Source organism: Sus scrofa, chromosome 2 (assembly GCF_000003025.6).
Source record: "Sus scrofa isolate TJ Tabasco breed Duroc chromosome 2, Sscrofa11.1, whole genome shotgun sequence".
NCBI classification, from domain to species: Eukaryota; Metazoa; Chordata; class Mammalia; order Artiodactyla; family Suidae; genus Sus; species Sus scrofa.
The window spans coordinates 102,979,273-103,003,932 of record NC_010444.4 but is presented as its reverse complement, the minus strand read 5'-3'; the positions used below and the strand labels follow the sequence as shown (position 1 = coordinate 103,003,932).

The 24,660-nt window shown below is 37.9% G+C and overlaps 1 long non-coding RNA gene across 1 annotated transcript in view; it reads right to left on the bottom strand.

Moving 5' to 3' along the window:
• LOC106508433 overlaps positions 1-24,660 on the bottom strand; it is a 661,471-nt gene that overhangs the window by 249,126 nt on the left and 387,685 nt on the right. Inside the window, exon 7 of the long non-coding RNA XR_002342060.1 lies at positions 10,801-10,917. This is a non-coding gene — a long non-coding RNA (uncharacterized LOC106508433). The remainder of the gene's footprint in view (positions 1-10,800; positions 10,918-24,660) is intronic.

Below are 24,660 nucleotides of genomic sequence, written 5' to 3'. Positions count from 1 at the left end.
CTATCAGAAGCTGGATGAAACCCCAGGGGAGGGAAGAAGACTTGATTGGCTCAAATCAAGTTCTCACTGCTTGCTAGAAAGGCAACTTTTAACAGAAACAAAGTTCTGCTAAAAAAAATAAAGTTAACTTTTGTTCACTTGGGTTTTGGCTTGCAATTTGTACTTGTACAATTGGTATTGTCTGTACATTGCTACATAGATATTAGGTAAGCATTACTCTATCATCAGTGTATGTACAAAGAGGTGATCAGAGTCATGTGTGTGTCTGCCATTCTCAGCGCAATGTGCAAAGCAGGCAAAAATCACTTTCCTGGTTTCTATACTGGGCCTCTGTGTGCTACTTCCAGACAATTTGCCTGGAATGTCACACAGCACTTTCATAAATTCTCATCCACACCCGCACATCCTCCACCTCTACAGAAGCCCATGTTGTAGGTATCTTCACTGAATATCTACCTGCGGAAGGGGCCACAAGCTCAAAAATGGTTCTTGTTCATGGAAGAAGGTAAGGCGGAAACATTCTCAGATGTGTTCCTGCAAGGCTACCATAATTGTTCCCTTCCACACAAGTTCCTTCATACTTGTCTCCAGCAGTGCCAGCAGCGGGTGCTTTATAAATCTAGAAATGTTTGATCAGCTACGCCTTAAGTCCTTTACAGTTACTTCTTGCATCATCATTATTAAAGGGAAAAAAATTATGAAAATGTAATAGCAACACAAAGTGGCTAGAGGTGTGGGCTCTTGAGTCAGCCACAAGTGAATTTGAATTCTGGCTCTATTGCAGCCTAGCTGTGTGCCCTTGAGAAGGATACTTCACCTCTTTGGGCCTTATTTCTTCATTTATGACAATGAAGTCCACCACTTTAGGATTAAACAAGGGGATAATGCAGATAAATAATTTAGTATGATTCCTGCAACTAATAAATATTCAATAAATGTTAGTTTTTATTATTAATGAGACAGTTGCTCTTATTATCATTATGGTGCTGTGAAAAGAAAATGGACTTTAGAGCCAAAGAGATTAGAATTTGCACCTCTTATCTACAAATCAAGAAAGGAGAAAAATTAGAATCAATGTAGAAGATGGAAATACTGCAAATTATCACTGGTCAAAGTGATGTTGCTCAGGGAATTGTCATTCTGACGGGAATCTTCCTCTCCTGAAGCTACTTGGAAACCATTTAATTGTAGCAGTGTAGACTGGACTACAAGGAGATGGGAGTGTCAAAGGGATAGTTCAGACTCAAAGAACAGTTACCTAAGGCCAAGGAAAGCCAGAAGTGACAAATGAAGAGAAAGGAGATTATGAAAAAAAGGAAATCATTTGCTTAATTTTGTCTTATGTCATCATTTTGTATGTGTGCAATGAATTGGAGTACCAATTTTCAAGTGCAAACATTTATAAAGCATTAAAAAATACTGATATTAATATACAATAATGAAAAACAATGAATCCTTAATCATATCTGCAGCACAATGCATCGTTTAATCAAGTTCTCATGAGAACTGTAAAAGTAATAGGAAATGAATAATGTAAGTGTCCCTATTTTGTAGATTAGAAAAATCGAGGCAGAGAGAGGTACTGTGGTTTGGTCAAGGTCACATAGATAACAAATAATAGAGGTGTGATTTTAACCTGGTAGTAATTCCAGACCCCAGGCTATGCCTTATATTAACAAGACAAAAAGGTGATATAATATTTTAAAAATGGGAATCAAATGAGAATTGTGTCTTTTTTTGCTTTTAGAATTAAAAAAAAAAGGAAACAGAAATAGCTTTTATTAAGTGAACATTTGCTACATGTTAAGGACATAGATTCTATATTTTCACAATGAGATAATAATTTATTATAATGGATGTTTTATTTCTAATACTTGCACTATGCTATAAGGGAACTCTTTTAACAGATGAGGAAAATGAGATTCAGAGAAGTTAAGTCACTTACCCAAGGTCACACAACTAAGCCAGAATTTTATAACTGGTCTATGTGACCTGGACTTTTCACTATGCTATCCTGTTCGAATTCTTGGTTCTACTTCCAATTTATTCAAACTGACCCACAGTAGACTATCTTATGCTTCCAAAAATGACTAGATAGATTTTCTATTGCTTCTTTACTTCAAATTTCTCAAATCTCAATCAATTTTTAAATGAGAGAGGCCATTATCCTTATCAGTAATCACTCTTTGACCTATCTTGAAATGAACCAAAGCTTTCTCTTAGGTGACAAACAGGCCAATCCAATAGCTCAGGCATCTTTTGGATCCAGAAGCAATTCCATACAAATTTTTGTGTAGTCCAGCGCAAAGGCTACCAATACATACTGAAAACCAGGATAATGCTAACCTGGGCACAAACTCCAGGAGTTTTTTGCTATGTTGGGCCGTTTAATTTTTCTCCCCATTCTTTGCCTTTCCTGCCTTGATGCATATCTTTTCTCCCCAAAGTGTATTCTTTAGCACATTAATTAGTGGTGTGTGTGTGTGTGTGTGTGTGTGTGTGTGTGTTTTAAAAAGGATACCCTGGCCCTGTATATTTGTCAAACAGTGAATGAAAAACTGAATTTTTGTATTTCTTTATTGCAGGTGTTCTCAGAAGTCCTCTCAATACAGTGATGTGCATTCTAATTCTTCAAGAGGGAGATTCATTTCACCAGACAGAATCCATTTTTCCTGGACTATCTTTCGGGATCAGTGTTCTCTTAGTCTACTTGGGGAGACATGATCTTCCAGCAAATATCTCCAGTTAAGACTTTCCCAGCGTGATTTTGGGTTCTATCAGAAGGCTTATGATTACCACATGGCTGATTATTTCTGAGAGTGTACCACTTGTGCTTCTCCTTGCATCAGTACAAAATACTTGGCACCAGCCAGCTGACAGAAAACAGGTGCCAACTGTTGTCAATGAGGAGATGGGTCAGAGCCCACCCACAGCGATCTCTAGGGAGAGCTGGAACTCTTCTTCATGGGGGGAGACCACTGAGATAAGCAAAGAGGGAACCTACCCAGTCACACATGTCCCTAATAGAGTGGCCATTGTTCTAATCAGTTGAGTACAACTCAGTTTACCTCCATTGTCCAAACATAAGTTATTATTTCAAAAGTTTCCCATTGGATAATAATTGCATTTTGTTGCTAGAGCATATATGTGTGAGTGGTCTTCTTGGCTCACAGACGACAATGCACTTGGCTAAACTGTTTGCTTCCCACCACAATCAGAATTGGAAGGTATTATCTATTTTTCCATCCAAATTCCTACACATGAGAAAATGCTGGGAAGAATTCTGGGGGAAAGTGTTTCTCCTCAATAAAAAGAGGTGCAGGAATAACTTAAATGCCCATTGACAGATGAATAGATTAGGAAGATGCAGTATATAGACACAATGGAATACTACTCAGCCATAAAGAAGAACAAAATAATGCCATTTGCAGCAACATGGATGGAACTAGAGACTCTCATACTAAGTGAAGTAAGTCAGAAAGAAAAAGACAATAAGACAAACCATATGGTAACACTTCTATCTGGAATCTAACATACAGCACAGATGAACCTTTCCACAGAAAAGAAACTCATGGACTTGGAGAACAGACTTGTGGTTGCCAAGGGAGAGGGGAGGGGGAGGGAGTGAGATTGACTGGGAATCTTGGGTTAACAGATACAAACTATTGCCTTTGGAATGGATAAGCAATGAGATCCTGCTGTATAGCCCTGGGAACTATATCTAGTCACTTATGATAGAGCATAATGGGTGGAAAAAGAATATATATGTGTGTGTGTGTGTGTGTATTCTTTTTCCACCCATTATATACATATATATATATACGTGTGTGTGTGTGTATATATATTCTTATATATATATATTCTTTTTCCACCCATTATATACATATATATATATGTGTGTGTATTCTTTTCCCACCCATTATATACATATATATGTGTGTGTATATTCTTATATATATATATTCTTATATATATATATTCTTTTTCCACCCATTATATATATATGTGTGTGTGTGTGTGTGTGTGTGTGTGTGTGACTGGGTCACTTTGCTGTATAGTATAAAACTGACAGAACACTGTAAAACAACTATAAGGGAAAAAATAAAATCATTTAAAAAAAAAAAAGAGGTACAGAAAAGGAAGCCCCTACTCTTCCTCATCCAAACTTCCTTTTATTCTGTAGGCAATGTCTCTGGGCCTGTGCCAGCCATCTTGGGCCTTCCTTTATACATAAGATCAATTTCTGGAGGAGCTCCCCTGTTCTGTAAGCTTCAGGTCTCATAAAACCTGATCGACCGCCTTCTCATCTCCCTGATCTAAGTTACCAAGTCTATGAACTCTATTCCACAGATACCTGTCAAATCTACCCATGTTTCTCCACCTCCAATCCATTATCCTGGTCCACACTGCCGTCTTCTCTCAACAGAGTTCTCCTTCATGTTCTTTCAGACTGTGACATCTCTAAATTGTGTATCTTAGACATCTCTAAATTGTATATCTTATCGCACCACTCTCTTATTTGAAACCCACTGGATTTATAAGAAGATCAAAATGCTTAACCTGGTTCTGAAGGCCTGGAAAATCTGGCCCTAACCTGTCTCTATAGTTGCATGTTACCTAACAGCCTTATTCACCGCCTGGGTGTAGCACACTGGACTTTTTCTTTTATTGCAATGCCCCGAGTTAGTCTTGGGGTCATGCTATTTTGCCAGAAATGCTCTTTCTCAATTTACTGTCTGGTTAATTCCTCTCTGTTTGCTCTTCAGAACTCAATTTAAAAATCTCTTCCTTGGGGTAGACTTTCAGACCATTCTTTCAAATTAAGTTAGAACCTCTGATATATGCTCCCATACAGCATTCATTGCAAGGGCAATCACACAATTAATTGTTTAGTGTCTGTCTCCCTGGATGGGATGTAAATTCCACAACACCTCTCATGTTAACCACTATAGCCTCAAAGACTTGTACAGTTCCATATTCAAGAAGGTGAATACTCAATAAATACATACGAAATATTTTGTTGTGCATCTGGTTTATCTTCAGGGTGAGGATATTCTTTGGAAAGTAGAAATTAAGGAGCCAAATTCATATGTGTCAAGCATCCCGATATCCAGGGTCAGCATCTCCTTCCTAGAGAGGCAGCCGAGGTACTAACTAAGTTGAGGCAAGCTGAGGTGGTTTCTTTTCTGATTCTGTCACCTTCTAGCTGCTAGATAGGTGACACTGAAGAAGTGAACCTTAATAAGTTTTGGTTTCTTCATCTGTAAAATGATGAGAGTAATTATGCTAACCTCATAGGTTGATGATTTGCTTTGGGGCACATATTTTTAAAACATCTACTATGTTTGATAGAGGCTAGAAATACAGTAATGTGCTACACGGACAAGGCATCTGCCTTTGTGGACACTGTTTTCATTCACCTTTGTATCCCGATCTACCACTATGCCTGGTATACAATAGTTTAATAGGTATTTGTGGAAGTGTCTAATAGAGTTCTTTATTTTCCTACCCATTTAGAGCACAGTTGAGAGAAAAGTGCCAATGAGTCCAAGTAGGGCAGAAGAGTCAGAGCTGATATCCACGGAAGGCTCCCTGGTGGCACGTGGGATGCTGAGCATGGTACATGGATTGTTTCATTTCATCTTCCTTCAGTGATATAGATGCATTTTTATTATCCTCATTTTATAGAAAGGGAGATTGGGCACCAAGAGCTGAAGCCACACAATCAAGGTCATGCAGCTAAGAAGCAGTGAAGTCACATTTGAGCACAGGTTACTTCACTATACTCACAGCACGCTTAAGTTTTGTCCAACTCTAGCTGAGAATCCAGAGTCCCAGGGAGAGAGGAAATGAGGAGATAAAACCAAAGCTCAGAAAAAAAAATACTGACATCAGAAAAGCAGCAGGAAAACATCTTTCTTTTCTTTCTCTAGCTATTTCCATCCAGCTGCTTTTCCTCTTCTGTTTTTATGTTCTCATTCAGGTAATAATAGACTTAACCATGTTGAGCTGTATAGTTTTATTCAACTCTATGCTATATGTCATCAGTAGAATTATTGAATCCTAAAAATGCCATATAATTCTAGGTATTTTGGTAAGAAATGCCCTTAAAACAGAATTGTAGTCTGATTATTCCTCAGAGTGATTTCAAAGTACCTCAATGAGATGATATAATAAAAGGCAGACAGAGAAACAAGTCATATGTCAGAGGTATTAAACACAAGAAAGCCAGACAGAAGACTAGTATCTGAGATCAAAAAAGCATGTATATCACCTGGCAAAGAAAAAAGCTTCCCTGGGAGACTGAGAGCTGCATTCATGTCAGTAACCAAGATCAGCAGTCTGCAGAGCACATGAACAAAGTGTCTAAGAGGCTTTTTAAAGCTTTGTTTTTCTTTTTGACCTCTCTTAAGTATTTACATGACTGATATTAATGGTTAGTCCTAAATTTACATTCATATCTGGAGGTCATCCTAATCTATTGCTGAATACATTAACTTGCTTGGTATAGATTCACAATATTCAAGGGTAAAATCCTCCAAGAATAATTTATCAGGGTAGTGTTTTAAAATTTTGGGGAGTTGAGTCCATTTTACACTCTTTAATAATAACAAGCTTTTGTTGATGTAGGTTCTACTTACTGGAATTTTTTTTAACCAAAAAAAAATTATTTCCCAAATTACAGTAATAAAGCTATTGTGTACTAACATAAACAACATTTTTATGAAAAAAAAAAACTATTTCCAAAACAATAAGTTGGTGAGAAGAATGGCATTGTTTTATATTCTTGCAAAACTCTTTTAATCTCTGTCTTAACAGAACTGGATTCTGTTACTTATTTCAGCATTCAACCTGCTACAAAATTATGTTTTGGTTGAAGTTACAAAGAAAATGTAGTATCTCACATAGATATAGATGGAAAGGAAGAAAGGAAATGATATACTTGAGAGATCATCTTTGATTCTATACCGACTCAGTATTTGATTCTACACCAAGACTCAATAAGCACTTTGTTAAAGAGTAGATACTTTCTTAGAAAGTATACTCTGGAATGATATCAATAAACCTTTTCACTGACTTAAACTAAAATCCATTGGTCTATCTTTAGCTTTAAAGAGAACTTATACCCACACATAATTTTATAACACTATGCATTGATATTTGGAAAATATCAATTCAATGAGTTATGCAGATATTCCAAATGCAGGCACATTTCATCATACAATATTCTGAAAAAACACATAGCTAATAAAATCACCAATCTCATTAAATTATTTTAAGTATTAAAAGGTTGTCGGGGCAGAGCCTCCGTGCCTGCCCGCTTGCATCTCTCGCAAGCGTTCTAGCTTAATACATCTATTTTTTGCCTATCAAAAAAAAAGTTGTCAAGCTCATGGTGGTAGATACAAGTTTCCACAAATTTTAATTTCACCAGAAAGCTCAAATTTTTCATTTGCAACAAATAAAGTCAGTTGTTTTCCTTCAAGTGACAGGCTCACTATTCATTTTCAAGAAGTTCTACAAATATCCAATTCAGAATAACCATAGTTTTTCTGCCAGTCATTTTTTTTTTCAAGTAAAAATGGTATGTCTTGGAAAAAACAAACAAAAAAAACAAATAGCAAGTTCAACCTGTACTCAAACAATTGCACATATTCTTTTCCTCAAGACAACCATGATAATTAGGGATACAGCAAAGTGCTTCATCAAGGGTATTCTTGAGCACCATTGGGTTTGGGCTTTTTTCAGATTTTCCTTTTTTTGGCTGTGCCCATAACACGTGGAATTTCCCAGACCAGGGATCGAACCTGTGCCATAGCTGTAACCAGAGCAACAGCAGTGACACCAGATCCTCAATCCACTAAGCCATTGGGAACTGTGTTTTGTTTTGTTTTGTTTTGTTTAAACCACAAATGCATGACAGTGACACATACAATGACTACTGGTATAATTGGTGCCATTGTTTTGATTCTTGCTAAGTTTTCACCATTGCCTTTGCACCATTAGTGCAAATATTGATAAAGTTAAAAAGGCAAATAGTGTCAGGATTATTATGAAAATATTTTTGGCTTTGCATACACCCTTAGAAGATGTCAAGGGCATGGGGACTTCCAGGGGTCTGTGGACAGTTCTTTGAAAACACTCCTGGGACTTCTATGGCTACAATGAATAGGAGTGTTGAAAGTGAGAACCCTGGTCTTCTTCCTGACTTTAGAGAAAAAGCTTTCAACCTTTCACCACTGAGTATCATGTTAGCTGTGGGCTTGTTGAATATGGTCCTTATGATGCAGAGGTACATTCTTTCTATATTCAATTTGTTGAGAGTTTTTATCAAGAAAGGATATGGATTTTGTATAGTACTTTTTCTCCATCTATTGAGATGATCAAACAAATTTGATTTTTTTATTTTCCATCTATTAACATGATGTTTCACACTTACTGATTTTCATATGTTTAATCATCCTTAAATCCCAGGAATGAATTCCACTTGATCATAGTGTATTATCAGTTTAGTGCACTATTGAGTTCAGTTTGCCAGTATTTTGTTCAAATACTAGCAGAAACAAACCTGGCAGCATCACCCTTCCTGATTTCAAACTATATTACAAAGCTATAGTAATCTAGAGTATAGTAAATACATCAAAACTTTTACATAGACCAATAGAACATAATCAAGAGTATAGAAATAGACACACACTTAGAAGGTCAACTAATATTTGATAAAAGGACCAAGAATACTCTATGGGGAAAAGACTGTCTCTTCAATAAATGATGCTGGAAAAATTGGATATTCACATGCAAAAGAATGAAACTGAACCTAGCTTACACCTCTCACAAAAATTAATTCAATAGACAAACACTTAAATTTGAGACTTGAAACCATACAACTCCCAGAAGAAAACAAAGAAAAATTTCCTTGACATTGATGTTGGCAATTATTTTGATATGGCACCAAAAGTACAAGCAACACAAGTAAAACCTAGTTGGACTATGTCCAACTAAAAAGCTTCTACAAAGCAAAGAAATGATCAAGGAAATGAAAAGGCAACCTGTCGAATGGGAGAAAATATTTACAAATAATCTATCTAGTAAGAGGTTCATATTCAGAACATATAAGAAACTCACACAACTCAAGAGCAAAAAAGAAAGGCAAAATACAACCAAATAATTGAGTTAAGAATTGGTCCAAGGCACTGAATAGACATTTTTCCAAAGAAGATATACAAACAGCCAACAGGTCCAAAGTGCTCAACATCACTAATCATCAGAGAAATGCAAATCAATGCCACTGTGAGATGTCACTTCACACCTACTCGATGAACAATCATATTATCAGAAATACAAGTGATAATAACTGATGAGGAAGTAGAAAAAAGAAAACCCTTGTGTACTGCTTGTGGAAAGATAAATTGGTGAAGCCACTGTAGAAAACAGTATGGAGTTTCCTAAAAAGTTGAAAATGGAACTATCATACACTCTGGCAATTCTACTTTTGGGTCTATAACTGAAGGAAATGAAATCAGTATATGGTAGAGATATCTGTACCCTCCCATTCACTGCAACATTATTTGCAACAATCAAGACACAGGAACAATCTAAGCGTCCATTGACAGACAGAGAAAAGGTTACACACACACACACACACACACACACACACAGGTATATTACTCACCTATAAAGAATCAAGAAAATTCTGCCTTTTGTGACAATATGGATGAACTTGTGAGGGGACTATGCTAAGAGAAATAAGTTAGAGGCAGGGGCTGGCAGAGGAAGCAGATAAAAGTGGTCAAAAGGTACAAACTTCTAGTATAATATGAGTAAGTTCTGATGAGCTAATGTACAACATGGTGACTAGAGTTAACGATACTGTATATTTATTCTTGAAGTTCTTATTGCACAAACATACACACAAATTATGAATTGATGGATATATTAACTCACCTTATTATGGGAATCATTTCATAATACATACATATATCAAATCACCATGTTGAACACCTTAAACTTACACAATGTTGTATGTCAATTATATCTCAACAAATTGGAAAAAAGCTAATAACAACTTATCCCATATGATGATTTGAGACAATGTTTATTTCCTTCATGCTATTACATGCTCTTGAAAATATTCAAGATTTTTTTCCCTAGTACCTTTCCTTGTATAGCTATGGGGAAAGTTAAGGAGAAAAATCCTCAAATTTAATCAGAAAAGAATATCCAAATGTGAAGGCCTCTGAAATCTGTCAGATTTTTTATTCTGTGGACACTTGGAATCTTCCATTTACAAAGCCCTTCTTATCTATTTCTGCTCATTTTAAGTTCTACTTCTCTGTTACTATTTTTGGTTCCTAGCATCTTAAGGTAAGACAAAAAATTAAACTTACAATGATAAGTAATGACTAATAAGCTGCCCAAGAACAACACGCATCCACCTGTGGGGAACATCTTAGTGAAAACACAACTGCTGCCCCACCTATAGCTCAGCAATGAGTATACCTGGTGATGGGTACTATATATGTCACCACTGCAAAATAAGAATCCCTCTGCCACCCCACCATGCTTGCTAGGAAATGGATCCATGTGGGACCTCATCCTCACATTGCTCCTTTCCTCATCCATCTCTTGTACAGGCGCATCTGAATGGGAAGATCTATGTCATGAGCTTTTGTACCTTAAGCAGCCAGGAATTCTGGGGCAGTCTTTTTGCATCTAATTTCAACAAGGCAGAACTCAAAATGTGGACATGATCAAGATCCAAGAAGGTGTTTTCAAAAGATATTAAGCAGCCATAGTTACCCATTGTACCCATGGGCACATGGATTATTCAGACGGAAGTTGAAAATATGCTGATCCAGAGAGAAGGTTCCAAACATTGTTCTCATTGTGTTGCATTCCCATCTCCCTCATCTAAACCTGGAGAGTGGAAATAAGAAATTATTTCAGTCTGTGATGGTTTCTATTACACCTGCTCTATGTTAAAAGTTTCAGAATAGATTACATATTCATGAGTATATAAAGGGCTTTTTTTGTGAAATGTCCTTTTCTAAAAGACTGACTTGTTTTCTGGAAATGGATCTGTGTTATATGGTCATAAATATTTCTTACTGTATTCTCACTTGTCATAACAGCAAACAGCAGATAAAGCAAGGAGCAGAATATTTTGAATTAAAAAAAAAGTATTTGGACTGCAAAACATATGGTTCAGGCAGACATTGCTTTGGTGCCATGGAAACTCCTTTCCCCACCAAGTGTATTTGAATAGCTGGCAATTATCCAATTGTGAGTGGCATGGAAGAAGTTCTCCACATAAGGTGCCCAATCTTAATGTTTTTACACATGTTTTGTATCAACTTCATATGCTAAATGACACACAGATCCTACTGCCCACACTCAGAATAAGCAAAATATCAACTCTTTTCAGCAAAAACAACCAGTTCAAGAAGACAGCATGCAAGACCAAAGTTTCCTGGAATTCTGATAGATTGAGATTTCTCAATCAGGTTTCTTCCCACCACTCACATAGGACAATAGTCTGTCAAGTTGCTTCCACCAGTGACTCAGAGAGCAACAAGACTTTCTATCACTCCAACAACTCAGGTCCTACCAATAGGAAATCTCATGTTCCAGATCCAGCAAAACCAACCTGACCGATGACAAAACTGCTTATGCTGTGCCTCTGAAAATTACAATCCCATTCTTAGACGTGATGTTATTCACAAGTCTGCCTTCAAGGGATTAGCTGTTTTATCCTATATGGAAATATCTATAGGGCTGCAAATCTTCCAGGATATGAAGCAAGTTTCCAAAAGCCCTACACTTCAGTAAGAGAGGAAAACCTGGGGTTCCCACAAAAGCAAAAGGGCTACACTCTCTGTGGAATACAGAGATTGTCAAAAACAGAGATTAAGTGGCTCTATAAGCATTTCAGAGTTCTATTGCATTTGTCTACTTATTTTAGCACACAAAAAAACCCACAACATATTGTCACAGAACCTAAACACAGTATTTCATGTCCTATCCTGCGCCTTATCCAAAGAGCCTATTATCCATTATAAAGAGTTCCTTGATGCTTTCTGCCATCTCATTCCTAGCTCACATGTAGAAATGATCCTGAAGCCTTAATTGCTTTTCATAGGTCATCATCACTGTCATCCAGTGCTCTCTGAAGAGCAAAATTTTAAAAGGCACGTAATGTAACCAGCTGTCAGAGTGCTTAGCTCTTCCCTGTAAGATAATCCTGCCTGTCAAACGGAAAGTATTACAGCCGAAAGATATCCATGCCTGCATTCTAGCCAGATGCTAAAGATTCTCTCAGGAGGAAGAAGGCAAAGAAAATGGAGGATCAGCTAAAAAGAGAAAGGGACACATGTCCTAATCAGCAACTGATTTCCTTTCCTAGCTGTGCCTGGTCTCCACACTAAATAAATTCATAATGGAATGCCAAGGCCACTGAGAGAGGAACCACTGCCATTTGGCTTGAAAGCTTGATCATGAAGAACCAAGAGAAGGCTGGGATGAAAGTGAGGTTTCAGTGACACAAGGAACTGAGACTAACCATAAGCTTCCAGGAAGCATCAGGGAGGGGCTCCACTCTTATTCCAAAAGCTGGGCAAAGACTGGGTTTGTCAGGAGAGTGAAGCTCTGTTTCATTAGGTTGAGGGTAAAGTGGTGAAAAAGATATAAAGGAGCTAATCTAAGATGGTGGTAAGGGCTCTCTCTTTAGTGTGCACTGGTGGGCCCTCAGGCCAAGGGCATCCATAAAGCAGAGAAGAAAGATCACAGAAGTTAAAGAAATCAGAGAGTGATTCACAAGGTGCGGCCTGAGGAAAGGTGGAAACCTGGCATTTTTCAGCCAGAAAGGTGTGAGGGGAGCCCTAGAAAGGTTTGCTGCTTTTGTAGGGACAAAGATGATGTTTAAGTATGGAAATAAGACCTCCTAGATACCCCTCACCTTGGCATCTGACCTGTTCATCTTCTACCCAAGTGCAGGTTATCTAAATTTGTGAGCAATGCCACACTCCCTGGTGAAATCCAGTTTCTCTAAGAATATTTGGCTGTGTCCTTCAACACATGGGGCTCACCCTTCACGAGTCCTCCTCCTGTAGATTCTCATGGCTTCTGAGGTCAGCTGCCACAGGACTCACTGAATTTAAGAGCCAACTCTGTCTCAGGTCTAGTCAAATTCTAAAGATCACGGGTGCAACTTGGGTGTTACCAAAGTCAAGGGCAAAAAAAAAAAAAAAAATAAAGAATTGAAGAAGAAAGCTCTCAGGAAATTCTATCCTAAGTAAAACTCAAAGGGATAAGGTATGTTCAGGGAGCAATGAAGGAGCATCTGATGTTTCAGTAGAGTGTGATGTAGCAGTCATACATGCCTAGGTTCAAATCCTAGCCAGTTCATTTACTACCTGTGGGAAAATTACTTAAACTCTCAGAGCCTCAATTTTTCCATCTCCAGAATAGTGATAATCTCTGCTTCTTGTAACTTACGGGGGGATAATAGGTAAAGCATCTTTGTACAATGTCCATACTTAATAAATATACGTTTTTTAAAAAGAAACTTAATCAAAGGTAATTAATTGGAAGGAAAAAAATCAAAGTGGGCTAGGGAATTTCTATCATTGATAACAAAGGCAGACAGGTACAGTGCCTTAGTATTAGATTATAAAGTGCCATTTACCTCTGTATTGATTATAAAGTCTGCTGCGTTAAAGTTTTTTTTTTCTGCTTGTCTTCATTTTTTTCCCCTATTTTTAGCCATATATGTAGTGCACTATTTAAAGAAATACAGATTGGCCATCTAGGTTCAGGACCTAAATTCCTCCCATTGTAAGTATACGATTTATTCATACTCTTAGCCAATGGGTATTATCGAGCACCTACCAGGTGCTGGATGCTATAACAGGCAAAGAGGACCAATACTCAGAATGGTTTATTCCTTCCTGAAAGCATAATTCAACAGATGAGACACAGAACTGCCTACTGTAAGATAGTTGAAGGCAAGTGTTATTTTGTACCTTGAGAGCCCAGTCACCTTATAAAACACTTCATCACCATATCACTGGCAAAAAAAAAAAAAAATGTTCCTGAAAGAAGGAAAAAATGGAAGGGAGAGAGAGAGGAGGAAGTGTGCTGTTGAAAAATAACAGAAATGTGGATAGGCTAAGCCTCTGCTCCACACTTCGTTGACATTTGACAGCAATCCAAGTAGACTTCCCCTCCCCTACAGGCTGCCTTAGGATTAGTAAAGTACCTACAGAAGGTAGGGAGTTTAACAAATAGGCTTGTTAATGATAACCTTCCTGGAAACTTTGCCAGAATCTCTGAAGGTTCTCCCCCCTTGAAGCAATCATGTTTTATCAGGTTTTCTACATAACGACCTATGGAAATGAGCCAACCATGGAAAAAATGACTCCATTTACTTAGCTCTGAGCTACAGATGGCCTGGTGAATGCTGTGAGCTAATGGAAAACTAACACATGCTGGTCCAGGTCAACAGCTGTTTCCATTGTAGCTGTGGCCTGCGAGACACAGGTATACTTCATGGGCCCTTGTGTAGACTGCCATCTGTTCAATGAATGTTTTTCATTTCCTTTAAAATGAAGACAGATTTGAGGAACTGGCAGTGTATGTGAGTGTTATGATGGACATCAACTTTGTTTGTTTTAGACCTATGTGGTTGGAGAACCCACCAATCTGATCTACACCATGAACAGGTGAATCTGTAACTCAACACCTCAAGCTTTCTCACTGCTCTTCTCTGGAAGAAATAGGAATGATAGGTGCTTTCTTCCGTCATTTTGCTTGGGCATTTATTATTTATATACTCTCTTAATTGCACAGCATTAAACCTCTCTGGAGTCATAGTTGCACCATGTAGTAAAAGCATTCAGGCTGGGCAGTTGAAATTCTTTATGCCCCATCTGACAATGGAGACAGCGCAGATAAAGCAACAGTACACTCACTTACTACGACTACCCTCTAGTGAAAATCAGCACCTCTTTCCCTGTGAACTTCAGTACTCTGAGTATAGAGTCTGGATGCAGCTGTGGGGTGAGAGGTGAAGGACCATTCTGGCCCTGGAAGGGTGTTTGATAGCTCCACTTTGCTTTCTTTAGTGTATGAAGATCCATATTACCTATCTTTGGGGTCTTTAGCTGAAAATGCAAGAGAGTAAGAACAATTCCATTCAATGTCCTATTATACTTGTTTGCTTGGCTTTTACCTCTCTCACTTCCAAAAATACCCAGCAGGGACCGTGTCTATTTCAGTCACTAGGTTTATCCCCAGAGCTTCCAATAATGTCTGGTACACACACACAAGGTTTGGGTCCTGGTCTTACTACTGTCTTACATAGTCTGATCTTGAGCAAGTCATTTAACTTCTCTGGGCTTGAGTTTCCTCACTTACGATTTATTAGATTACTTTCATGCAGTAACTATAAAAGATATTTAATACCTCCTATAATCACTCCCATATTGCTAAGGAAATGGCATTAATCCTTAGCCACTGAGATCCTCTTTTACCTAGTTTGAACTTTATGAAGGTACATTTTGAAGATCAAAGTCTTCTAAATATCAACACTTTCACATGACTTAACCTATCCCATTTTTTTGACCACGTCCTATGTGCAACATATTGTTGTAAGATGTAGGGGATACAACAGTAAACAAAAAAGATAAACATGTTCTCGTTGACCTTACATTCTAATAGAAGACAAAAAAGAAGTAAACAGATGGATATATAATGGATTAGGCAGTGATGGGCACTAACAAGGACAGTAAATCAGAATAAAGAAAATCACTTGAGAGCAGGGGTACCATACTGAAAAGAGGGAGAGTGAGTGAAATTTACCTACTGAATGTTGAGGCCTCTCAGACTTCTTCCCTTACTTGGCTCTCAGATTTTCGGCAGGGGGTTGATTAAACATCAGAAAGAGGATTAATGGAGACCCTTCTCTGAGGAATGTAATTATCCCAAGAGAAAAGATCTAAAGATACTAATGTTGGGTATTCATTAACAAAGTATCTCAATCAAAGCATGCTAGATTGAAACCTGCCGCACAGCTTCCAAAAGTTTTTTTTTTTTTTTGGCCGTGCCTGCAGCATGCAGAAGTTCCTGGACCAGGGACAGTGTCACAGCAGTGACCCAAGCTGCTGCATTAACACTGGACCTTGAACTCTCTGGGTCATGAGAGAATTCCCCCACCCCAAAAAAAGCTTTTTGTTGTCCAATATTTCAATATAAACAGGCATCCAGGACTGACAAATGTTTGAGGATAGCTACTAATCTTAAGAAGACAAGGCCAACAAACAAAAATAAGAACTTAAAGGAAACAAAGACTTCACAAAAAGAAGAGGTCAAAAAATGTTGATATCTTCAGAGAGAGAGGAGAAGAAATGGATACTGAAAAGTATACAGACAGATTTGGACAATACCACCATCCTAAGAAATAAAAAAAATAGACTAGAGAAAATGGAAAAAAGATGGTCGCATGATAACCTTCCAGAAAATAACTAAAAATATAGAAAATAGAGGAATGTAACAAAGGTGAAAAATCAAAACCATAAAAACATAGGTAAGTAAAAAAGACAGTAAACCACAAATAATGTCAGTATCCAAATAGTGAAAGTTTAAAAAGAGAAGAGAATACTGGGGAAAGGGGGATTAAATCAATTAAATAATTCAGGGAATTATTGACAAATCACTCAGAACCCTGAAGTTTCAGAACTCTGGTCTCAAAGAAGTAAGTCTTTTCAAAAAGTGGAGAAGACAGGTTTCACATAATAGCAATACTGAACTATGGGGGAAAATGGAGCAATACCTTCTGAATACTGGGAGAAATTCTTCCCAGCTTGAAATTTCATACACAGGCAATTAAATGCAGGGGTAGAATAAAATTATTTTTAGACATGCAAGATTTCAAAATATTACTTTGAAACTTTCTCAGAAAAGTAATACAATAGACACTATACAAAAGAGCAAATCAAAAACGACTATGTAGGATCCAAGGAACAGGGCCTTGTTGAGAGAGGGAACCAAAATACCAGGGCGATGGTGAAAAGAAAAGCCGAGCTCACAGCTCTACAGTGGGCTCTGCTAACACCCTTCCTGGCTGGAGGGGTCAGAAGGCTCTGAGAAGAAGAACTTAGTGTTTCTGATATTTATACACAGGGGAGCGAGTCATAGAATAATTATATAGAAATGTAAGCAATTTTCTAAAGAGAGATAACTAGTAACTTCAGGGGAAAACAGAAAGAAAAGAGAAAGAAAAATATTATAACCCAAAAAACCAAAAACACTATTGAAACAGATACATGCACCCCAATGTTCACAGCAGCATTATTTACAATTGCCAAGATAGGGAAGCAACCTAAGTGTCCATCAACAGATGACACTTATATTATATATATATAATAATATATGTATTACCATACACACACACACACACACACACACACACACATATATAGTGAAATACTACTCAGCCATAAAAAAGAATGAAATAATGCCATCTGCAGCAACATGGATGGACTTGAAGGGCATTTTGCTAAGTGAAATATGACCAAGAAAGATAAATTCTGTATTGTATTACTTATATGCGGAACTTTAAAAATACGACAAACAAGCGAATATGACTTTTAAAAAAAGAAGCAGACTCAAGAAATACAGAGAACAAGCTAGTGTTTTTCAGTGGGGAAAGGGATGGATTGAGGAGAAATGTTGGGGAAGGGAAATATAGGGGTAGAGAATTACGAGGTGAGAGGGGGTAGAGAATTAATAGTACCAACTATTAGGTAGAATATAAGCTACAGGATACATTTTACAACATGAGGAATATAGCAGCAATTTTATAATAACTATAAATGAAATTTTAAAATTGTGAATCACTATAACATACACCTGTAACTTACATTTTACCTCAAGTATACTTCAATAAAATTAAAAAAAATAAAGAATATTATGTGGTCCAGCTATCAAATGTTTATACAGTCATACCATGAAGATGTTAGATATTAATACAATTAAATTACATTATATGTGCATGAGGGATATGACAGGTGGGAAGAGGGTATAAAAGAACTCCTTTACACACATACATTTATATATAATCATGGTTTTAAAAGAAATGAAAATACCATGTTTCTTCAATTCTGAGACATTTTTTCATATTTCAACATATCCATAATCAGAATATGTCTCAACCCATGGTGTTTCACAGTATTACTGGCAGCCTTTGTTGCATCATATAAGCAAAGGCATTGGTGATTTAATGAAATGTGGTCAATATCAAAACAATCAGAGTTCAAACTGGCTGCCTCTGAGAAGCTATAAATGGGAGGGGAGGTGGAGGTAAGAGACTACTGCCTAAGTAACAAACTCCTGACATTATTTGACTCTAAATTATATGTATGTGTGCGTCATCTTAAAAAATTAACATTAAAAAAAAAATTCCTGTTGGCTGCTTTGTGGAAAAGTGTCTCTAAGTGGATAAGATTGCGAAAAAGATGAGTAGGGGTTCTTGCTTAGTCCAGAACACGATTGGTCATGGCTTGGACTAGATGGAGAACAACAGAGGTGATGATAAGTGGTCAGATTCAGGATATATATTTAAAATAAAGCTGAGCAAATCTACTGATACATCGGGTTTAGAATATGAAAGAAAGTCAAACCCAACTTCAAAGTTTTTGGCCTGAACAGCGGGAAGAATGAAGTTTCAGATTCCTGAGATGGGGAGACTTATCAGGAGACTTACCAGGAAAGCAGGGTAAGAGAGGGACAAAATCAAAAGCACAGTTAGGACACACAAGTTTGGATGCCTGTCAGACACCTCAGTGGACGTGGCTAGTGAGCAGACTACATAAACCTGATGCTCCGTTCTAGCTACACGGCAGAAAAAATTAGGGTTTGTGTCCTTGAACAGAACGGTTGTTTTTTGCTTGCTTTTATACATAGTAATAAACAAGTTTTAGTCTTTGTTCATGCACTTACTAAAACACAAGTTTTGAAGCATTCTTTTTTTTTTTAAATCAATTGATAATTTGCAAATGTTTCTTGTCTATGGCCTTATCAGCAAATGCATGTCATGGCCAAGTAAGACTGCATACCTATCTGGTCAACCTAAGCACTTTTTACGTAGACTTTGGTTTCTTTAGGCAGAATTGATTCTATTCTAGACACTGTCTTAAAAGGATGCTATAAACCCTGTTGGTGGAAGCAGATACTTCCTGCTTGGAGAATAATCTAAAACCAGATCTCATTGCACCAAATTATGGATGCCATGTTCCTCAAGTAACCCCTTGGAAGCAGGTGACTGATCGAGTACATCATGCCTAATTTCTTGGAGCTCCTTCCACAGATAAATACTCCCCAAAGCAACAAAAGACGACCACAATCAAGTCAGATGAAGCAACATGTGTTTACTTTCTTCAAAGAACAGTAAGGTCAGGCCCTGAATTTATCCTCTCATCAGAATTGTTTTTTGAGATATAATTAACATCTAACATTTTGTAAGTTTAATAGATACATGTTGATTTGATACATTTATATACAATGACAGTCAACAATACCATATTGTAAACTTCAGAGTTGCTTAAGAAATTAGATCTTAACTGTTCTCACCACAAAAAAAAAAAAAATTATGTTGATATATTGTGTCACTTAATGTTATGGTGGTAATCACATTGCAATATATAAATATATTTCATCAGATTTTTCAATTCATATTTATCTTTGAGGAACACTCTAAGTAAGAGATGTAAAAAAATCCTTCCCTTTCTAATCAAGAAAACATCTAACAACCTGATAAAGTCTTAAGAAACTTGGAGAAAGGCTCTTTTGGGGGGAGGCTTCTTTCTTGCGTTCTAACCAGTTTGGGGCTGCCCTATTTTGCCTACCTCATGGGAATAGACCCCTCCAATACTCCAAGAGTTGGGATGATCCTTTAAGATATGATCTGCAGAGTGGGGTGACACCCACAGGCTAATCCTAGATGAAGAGTCAGGAAAATACCCAGCCGACATATTTTTTTTTTTTTTTTTTTTTTGGTCTCTATGGTTAGAGGCATTTCTATTAGTTCACTTTTCTTTGATCCTCTGAGAAACTCTGGAGAACTTTCCATTTCTTTGTACACTTATTATTTTGAAGTTCCAATTCCTCCACCTCCTTCTCTACCCCTAAGCACTTAAAACAAAATATTTGATCATTTTTATAGCAGCATATAGTTAAACATAAAAGAACAAGTAGGTTATTTTCACCAATTTCTAGTGACAATTTAAAGACTATTTTCTACCAATTTTTTCTTGTTACTCCCACACTACGTTTTCCCCCCAACATTTCTTTCTTGTGAAACTGGCTCCAGATATGTAATAAAGGTGTGTAGTAGAAATATACACCCTTTATCAGTCAAGATAGGTTGATTATGTTGTGGTAACAAACAACTCCAAACCTCAGTGGCTTAAAGCAACAAAGGTTTATTTCTTGCTCATAATACATTTCCCTTACATGCTAGCTAGGGACTCTGCTTCATGTCACTCTGTCTTCACCCAGTGACCCAGCCAGAGAAGCAACCGCTAGCTACAATCACCAGTTTCCAAGGCAGAAGAGAAAGGCAACATTGCAAAAATGCACTGGTCCTTAAACTTCTACCCAGAAAGGGCATGATTTCACTGCCATTGCATTTCTTTGACCAAAGTAAGTCCTAGGACCAAAGGGTAGGATAAGTATAAATTTTTTGCAAACAGGGCACTGAATATAGGTAAGCCTATTGTACACACTCAACTGCAGAGTTACAAAGCATGTGGTCATACAACAAAATTGCTAGTAATAGAGGAAATTTCAGTTGTTTTAGAGAAACATCTAAATTCTGAGATGCCAAATCATTGCCTCAACCTCACTCTGTATGTTTGCCTAACAGCTAATGGTGTCACATTCTGTAGATAAATAAAGGTCATCATCTCATTAAATGAGTATGTTTAAGAGCACAGGAAAATTTGTGACATAGTTACCAAGGCTCTTCTCTTATAATGAAGGTCTGAAATGTTACCAGGGGAGACCAAGGGCCAATTTCAGGCTGGAAGAATCAGTTCCTACTGCGACTGTGCAATGGTAACTATGCAATTGTTTTCCATCACTCCTCCCTAAAGTTATGGATGTCAGGAACCATGCTGTTCTTTTAAACACAAATTCTACATTGCTCAGAAAAGTATGTGGGTGCCTATGGGGAAGGATTAGGTTGAAGTGGGAGTAGTAAAAAAATAAATAAGGTCAGGAATCATGACCTTTCCAGTAGAGTTTGACAAATTACGCAGTTTAGTCAGTTGCCAATCAAGTGTGGGTTGTATATCCATCGTTTACCTCATCTCCATTTGTGATATGGTGATATAATAAGAAATAAATATTTTGATCTTTGCCTCTGGTTTGTCCTGGCACAGAGTTCCTAAAACTCTCGAAATTTCTTAAGTGGTCCCATAAGAGGAGCATCTTTTATTATTTATAATAAGCCCTTTTCAGCCATTCCTGTGTTTATGTTAATGAGGAAATTTACCATTGGGATATGGGTGCTGGGTCCAGAGGAATCAACTGTGTGATAGCAGGTTGGGCTTTCTACTCCACCTCCCTGACCTCCAGGGAAAGGGTTGGCACTGGAGGTTGAGCTGTTCACCAATGACCAATAATTTGATCAATCCTGCCTGTGTAATGAAGTCTCCTTAAACCTCCTAACACAAGGGCTCAGAGAGCCACTGGATTGGGGAACATGTGAAGGTGCTGGGAGGGTGGTGCACCTGCAGAGGGCATGGATGCTCCACTCTCTTTCTCCCATACTTTGCCTTGTGCATTTCTTGCATCTGGCTATTCCCGAGCTGTGTCCTTTTCTAATAAACTGCAAATATAGTAAATAAATTGTTTTCCTGAGTCCTGGGAGCTGTTTTAGCAAATTATCAAGCCTGAAGAAGGTCACAGGGACCTCTGATTTATAGCTGTCAGTCAGAAGCATAGATGACAACATGGACTTGTGCTTAATGTCTGAGGTTATGGGGAAGGGCAGTCTTTTGGGACTGAGCTATTAACCTCTGGAGTCTAAGCTAACTTCAGGTAGTTACTGTCATAATTGAATTATAGGACACCTAATTGGTATCCAGGAAGTGGGAAAATTGGTTGGTGTAGGGAAAACCCACATACGTGTGGTGTCAGAAGTGTCAAAAGTAGAGGCCAAACAGAAAAGGGCTTTGTTCTGTTACCATCTCCGTAGACTGGTCATTTATATAGATGAGGCTCTTGATATTTCTTATCTACACCATGTCCCTTTCTTTTGCCTCCAATCTCTCCCTTTCCACTCCAAATTCCACAGAGCAAGAGTTATCCCATTAAAGCTCAGCTCTGATGGTGAAAGTCACCATCAAAAAGGAGTTCAGTGGCACCTTATTGCTTACAGGATACAATACAGAACTTTCTCTCAACAACTTGAAGTCAACCTACTTTTCATTCTTTCTTTTTCAAAGCACTTCCTCAGCTTTAATGAAGTATGCAGTTAACAATAGGTATGTCTACTTTTACTCTTCTCCATAAATTTATATGTCTCTCTGACCCAAATGATCTTTGAAAGATGCATAACAAGCCACCTGATAGAAATGGAAGACAAACATATCTTGGCCAGTTCTTTTTTTCTATTTTTTTTTTTTATTTCTAGGGCCTCATATGGAGGTTCCAAGGCTAGGGATCCAATCCGAGCTGTAGCAGCCAGCCTGCACCAGGGCCATAGCAATGCAGGATCCAAGCCGCATCTGCAAACTACACCACAGCTCAAGGCAATGCCGGATCCTTAACCCACTTAGCGAGGCCAGGGATGCTAGTAGGGTTTGTTAACAGCTGAGCCATGATGGGAACTCCTCTTGGCCAATTCTTGATGAAAAGATATATACACTGCATTTAAAAACAAAAGTATATCACTTAAAAATTACAGCAAAACAATCATATCAGAGAGAGGTCAAAGAAGACAAAAATATCTATAGCCATTTCTTCATGAATAATTATATGTGTTAACATTTCAAAACAAAAAGTGGATCACTTAAAAAAATTACAGCAGGATTTCCTGTCGTGGCTCAGTGGTAATGAGCCTGACTAGCATCCATAAGTATGCAGGTTTGATCCCTGGCCTCTTTCAGTCGGCTAAGGATCCATCCAGTGTTGCTGTGAGCTGTTCTGTGGCTGTGGTATAGGCCGGAGGCTGCAGCTCCGATTTGGCAACTAGCCTGGGAACTCCTATGTGCTCCACCTGTGGTCCTAAAAAGACCAAAAAAAAAAAAAAAAAATACAGCAAAATAATCAAGAATGAGTGAGGTCAAGAATAGAGAGAGGAGATGATCATAATTAGTTATAATCATAGCAAAAATAGTATATTTTAATGCTCAAACATGAATACATTCTTAAAAGCAATACCTCGTTATAGACTTGAGAAACTGGTAAACTTCAGTTCCTGGTGATATTTATTTTTCATTTTACAAGTTGTCCCAATTGGCTTGCCTTGGCTGAGGAACAGTTCATACTGATGAATATAAAAGAATGGTGTGTTCATTGGTTGGAAGATTAAAAAAAAAAAGGATACCAGGAAAAAAAATTATAGCAGAGCATTTGTGTTTGTGTAACGCTCTGTGTTTTCTCCTTCCTGACCTCATCCCTGCTCCAATCCTTGCTCCCAAAGTCTTCATTTTACTCTCTAGAAACCCTAGCTCTATGATAAACAACTTCACCTCCTCAAACTTATCTTCCCTCTATTTTTTGCTCTTCTCCTTCTCCCTCCTTCCTTCCTCCTCCCTCCCCTCTCTCCCCTCTTAATCTCTATCTCCTAGCTCCTTCCCACTAGGCATTTAGCCATGCTCATGTCTCTGTCAACATTTTTTTGAAAACAATCCAATAAAGGTGGGTCTCTGCAGCACCAGGACACAAGTTTAATCCCTGACCTTGCACACTGGGTTAGAGGATCCAGCGTAGGTCACAACTGCGGCTTGGATCTGATCCCTGGTCTGGAAACTACAAATGCCGTGAGTGCAGTCAAAACCAAACATACAACAACAACAACAACAAAAATCAAATGCAGAAGAAAACCCTCCTTTACCCCATAGCCCTTTCCAACCATCACCTTATTTCCTTCCTTCCACTGTTTATTTATTTTTTTTTTCTTGGCTTCGTTTTCTTCCCTCTCACTCTTCATTCTAAAGCTGGTTCCTGGTCCCACTGTCCCACTGACAAGTCATCGCTGTCGCATGACACCACATCCATTGAATGTATTTGAGATCTCAGCTTACTTAATGACTCAGCACCTGCCAATTCAATGAAATAATCCCTTTTAAAATAAAACACGACCTGAGCATCATCTCTTTTGGAACTCTTTTCCTGTCTCATTTGTTGGCAGTCCGTTCTCATTAACCTCTGAATATTGGGGTCTTGTAGGGAGGGGTCTGTCTGAAGCCTGTGCTCTTCTTCCCCTACCCTTTCCCCACTTAGCTACTCCTATGGCTTTGCAATAGACGCCAAAGGCAGTCTGCAGCCCCTCAAATCACCTTAGCAGTCTACATGCCTCTCCCCTGGTTTTGGTTTGCTTTTTTTTTTTCTTTTTTTTTAAATAGGTTTTTCCTTGGAGCCTTGGAGCTGGCTCTA